Consider the following 5,419-nt stretch of genomic DNA (forward strand, 5'->3'; position numbering starts at 1 on the left):
TTTTTTACATAAAGCTTAAATACTAATGCAACAACATTAACTATAACTTACATTATTATAGAAACACTTGCAGCCTGTTCATATAACTGATCATCAACTGTAACCAACATCCCCCCTGCTGTCTTTGACAAAAAAAACACAGATAATCAAACTAAATGACCTCTATGAACACCAAGGCAGCAACAAGTACTTTTAAGCTATAGTATCAACAGCAGAAAACTGTAAATACATTATAAACTCCACGATGGTTGCAGACACAAACACACAAAAGCAAGGACGACTAGTTGAAAAATAAATAACTGCCTTTGCTTTGCTTTGACTCACACAGCCTCAGTCACTCAATCACCTCGTCCACTGTGTGTGTGCCTCTCTGTGACAAGCTAAACATCATGGCACAGTCTAAATTGTATTCTCAAAAATACAGAAAGGAGTGGGAATCAAACCCTGAGTATAAAGGATGGTTGAAGCCATTTATTGGAGATGACACACGGGCATACTGCCTTTATTGTAAGGGGGATTTCTATGCCAAGTCTGACATCAAGAAGCATGTTAAAACCCAAAAACATACTCAAAAGGCAAAGACATTTCTGATCTACTGTCGTCTGGATTTAACTCCGGTGGTTTCAAGTTTTGATCCTTGAAGGGTTGGGAACGTTTTTTTTTGTACTCCCCTCTACCATGCTCTCTCCTACAGCCGCCATTACATGATATGCAAATTAGGTGAAGGCGTCATTTAGCGACTTCTGGCGACTTTTCGGACAGCCAATAGCTACTTTCCTTACTGGAGTTGGCAACACTGGGCTCGCCTCTCTCCAGTGATTTCATAAAGTGGGTTATTGAATCCGAAGCGTGTTGCTTCTGCCCTGGGAGATGACAGAGAGTCATCCCCCCCTGTTTCCTCGACCACGGTCTGGGAGCCGACAAGAAAGTTCAACATTGGCGACCACGAAGGGACTGTTCATGTTCAACATAAAGACATTGGTGAGAACATAAACAGAGTAAATAAACGGTGGAGATAAACCGTGAGATTTGCCGTGCTAATTAGCAAGTTGATGCGGCTGCAAGCTAAGCTAAATGGCGGCCGCTAACGTAAACAAGCCGGAGGATTGCTACGAGCTAACAAGCTATTCCAACCCGTTCATGAGTCTAACTGCTACAGAGACACAGGTGGAATTTAAAATGGACAATGTTAATGAAAGAAATAAAGTGTTTGGACGTTTTAACCCTTTCATATGTGACAATGAGCCCAGTCGGCTGAGGTTTTCAAGCACAAACCCTTTTGCTCAAGACTGTGAAATACAAGGCCGAGGCCCATGCGATCACATGTATAGCCCCCAAGCTCATGCCACGCCATCAAAGGTGCAGGACACGTGTATGGAGGGTGAGGAGGACTGCGAACAGAGAGAAAGAGTCCCAATACTGCGCCCTGGTCAGTATGATGGCACAACACCTTGGAAAGAGTTCCTGCACAGGTTTGAGAGCTGCGCTAAAGCTAATTGTTGGTCAGAAAAGACTATGGCTATCCAATTGAAGTTTTGCCTTGTGGGTGCAGCAGCGGCAATTGTTCACAGAAATCCCAGGTCTTCACTGTGGGACTACCGCCACCTGCTGGAGGAACTAGAGACTGCATACGGCCCCTCTTTAGAGAATGCAGCAGCAGTGGCTATTGAATTAAGACAGCGTGTCTGCAAAACGGGTGAGGCTCTTCATGTTTTGAGGGATGACATTTATAGGAAAGTGTCTGTAGCCTACAGTAACAGGAATGAGACTGAGCAAGATGTGATAGGCGTTGAAGTTTTCACTAATGCTCTGGGAGATGCAGAAATTGTTCAAAAACTGTTGGAGCAGCGGCCTCAGACACTAGCCCAAGCCTATGACATTGCCCGCCGCCATGAAACCACCAAGCAGACTGCGCTTTATGTCACTAGACGCATGCACCCAGGGGCACACAACATCAATGAAAGGAGGCCCCGTGCTGCTGTCATCAGGGAAAGAGCAGAGGAGGAGCCGATTGAGACTGCAGCCACACCCCCAGGACCCAGATGGAAGCCTGAGCCTGCTAACTCCAGCCCATATCCCCAACACACCTTCTCCAACCCAAAATTCACACCCAGCAAACAAAAAGGCCATAAAGACATTAACTGGGAGGAGATTCGTTGTCATAACTGTTCAGGATTAGGTCACATGAAGATAAATTGCCCCTCACCAAAGAAAACAACAAGAGCCCAAGTTTATTCAGCATTTCCTGAAATCACTGACCCCACTGTGCTTCACCTTAAAACACAAAATCAAGAAATGAGTATTCTCATGCTTATAAATGAACTGGAAGTGTGTGCTGTTTTGGACAGTGGTGCACGGAAAAGTGTGTTGGCTCTGCATCAGTACGAAGCTATTCACCCAGAGGTCCGGCCTCCTCTCCAGCAATCAGTTGTTACGTCCGTTGTTGGTATCGGTCCGGGTGACATACCTGTGCTCGGTGAGGCTAACTTCCCTGTCCAGATAAACCGACGCCAAGTTAGCATACACTTCCTGGTTGCTGACATAGCTTCAGATGAAGCCCTGCTAGGCCATCCATTCCTGGTCCAATCCAAAGCACGTCTTGACTATGGCACCAATCGTATGGTTCTGTTTGGTGAAGAGGTCCCATTCTTCAAGCCACCATCACGTGCAGTGAGAGTATCCCGGACTGTTGTAGAGCCTGGGCGGGAGTACATGGTGCCAGGCTACACACGTTATAAAGGACAAGCTAAAGGGGAAGTAATTAGAGATGTCCCGATCACGTGATCGGGGATCGGAGCCGATCACGTGATTTTCAAAAAATCGGGGATCGGGAGAAAAAAAGCGGGGATCGGGATTTGTAAAAAAAAATGTTTTATAAAATATTTTTATTTTATTTAATGTTACAAAACAAAAATGACCATGTTCACGTCTTAAAGTCATCCTGAGGACTTAGTTTTGGTTTAAAATTACACAACATCATGTATGTGTTGCTTCTTTTGGGCTTGTTTTCAGACCTGGTTGCTTATTTCTCTCAAATCTGGCAACAGAGTGGGCGCAGTGTCTAATAGTAGCAGTAAGCTAACGAGAGGCTACGTTCAGCTGGTGACTCGGGAGTCGGGACAGAGAAAATGTCAGGAGTTTGGAAGTATTATAAAATTGAAAGCGAAGGCAGTGTAACAGCCAGATGCAATGTTTGCAAGGCAGAGGTTCCGCGTGGTGGAAAGAACAGAGCTACGTTCAACACGACCAATCTAAAACGCTACCTGAGAAACAAACACCAATAACAACACGGCGAGTACACAGCGGCCACTCAGGTAACGGCATTGAAACAACCGACACTTTCAGAGACTTTAAAAAGGAAAGAGAAACTGCCCCAGAACAGTGAAAAGGCCAACACAATAACAGCCAAGATAGCTGAATTCATCGCGTTGGATGACCAGCCGTTATCTGTTACCTTTTTTTTCTCTTAATGCATTGCATAAAGATCGGATCGGGAAAAATCGGTATCGGCAGATTGTCAAAATCAAATGATCGGAATCGGATCGGGAGCAAAAAAAGGTGATCGGGACATCCCTAGAAGTAATGCTTAGCCCCACCAAGGGTTTTGTTGAAAAACACAGACTGCTGGTAGCCCGAGCCCTTGTAGAAACTCAGCACTCTGGAACTGTGCCCCTCCGCATCTTCAATCCAGGAAACGCTCCCGTAACCATCAAGGAGGGGGCCATCGCAGCTGTTCTTCAACCTGTCGAAGCCGTACAGCCTGCAGCCACTACAGATCAGCCGGGGCAGACTGTCATTGGTCCCACGGTCCCAAAGCACCTGCAACAGCTCTACGCCCAGAGCTCTACTGAGCTGAAAGTTGAAGAGCAGCCCCAGCTTGCAAAGTTACTGCACACATATGGCAGTGTGTTCTCTACTGGCCCTGATGACCTCGGCCGCACTAGCCTGGTGCAGCATGACATCCTAACCAGGCCAGGTGCCCCAGTCAAGCAAACGCCACGTCGTATGGCCTCAGAGAAGCAAGAAAGTGCCAACCAGCAGATACAACAGAGCCTGGAGGTAGGGCTGGCCCGCCGCAGTAACAGCAGCTGGGCATTGAGAAAACACGCACAACAACTTTCAGACCTCAATCTGATGGCCAAGTCGAAAGATTTAATGCCACACTACAAAAGATACTGGCCACTAGGGGTGTAACGGTACACGTACCCGTACCGAAATTATTCGGTACGGGCCCTTCGGTTCGGTACACGTGTGTACCGAAGTGTACCGAACGAATATAACGTTAAACGTAAAAAATTGAGAACGTGAACAACTTCTTGGAAGTAATCTCAGGTGCTGCGTCGCAGCATTCAGAGTAATTTGCTCACATTGTGTTCAACGCGTCATAGAGCGAGCAAGTCATTTCATTGGACGAGAGGCATACTATGAGAGTTGGTCAGAGGGATGCGTTCAAATGTAGTCAGTAATTTGAGGAACTGGCGAAATGGCGAACGCAGATAAAGTTGAGCTCGAAAATCCTCCAGCATCATTGAAGTCTCCGGTTTGGGAACATTTTGGTTTCGCAGTTACGTACAAGGATGACGGACAAAGACAGGTGGACCATATCAAAGCTGTTTGTCGGCATTGTTCAACTAAAATTGGTTACGCGGCTGGCAATACATCAAACTTGCACACTCATTTGAAAAGGCATCACCCGAACGTGAATATCACCGGTACCAAAAGACTGAAGTGCAAACCCAACTCCCACTAGCATTTAAGCCTCCACCACTCGCAAAAAGTTCAGACCAAGCCAAAGCTATTACAGACGCCAAATATCCTTATGTTGCCATGTTAGCAAAGCGCTACCTGGCTGTATCTGCTACCTCTGTCCCTAGCGAGAGGGTGTTCTCCACAGCAGGAGACATTGTTAGTGCCAGTAGATCTGCCCTTTCGGCAAGCAATGTGGACAAGTACATTTTTCTTTAAAAAAAACATGAAAATACAATGACAAGGAAGTCATAATGTCAAACTGGCTGCTTAGGTACTAGTACAGTACAGTTCAAATACAGATTATTTCAGTTAATCAAAAAGCTGCACCTTAATGTTTATTTTATTATATTTTGTATTTATTTGAGTGAATATTCATAGATTAATAATAATTAAAAACCCAAAACTAATAGTTTATGTTTTGTGAGTACTAGTACAGTAAAGTTCAAATACAGATTATTTCAGTTCATCGAAATGCTGCACCTTAATGTTTATTTTATTATATTTTGTATTTATTTGAGTGAATACATTATTCACAGTTTAATTTAAAAAAAATGTTTTATGTTTTGTGATAATTATTTCTGCTGTACCGAAAACGTACCGAACCGAACCGTGAGCTAAAAACCGAGGTACGTACCGAACCGAAATGTTTGTGAACCTTACACCCCTACTG

Source organism: Pseudochaenichthys georgianus, chromosome 11 (assembly GCF_902827115.2).
Source record: "Pseudochaenichthys georgianus chromosome 11, fPseGeo1.2, whole genome shotgun sequence".
NCBI lineage: Eukaryota > Metazoa > Chordata > Actinopteri > Perciformes > Channichthyidae > Pseudochaenichthys > Pseudochaenichthys georgianus.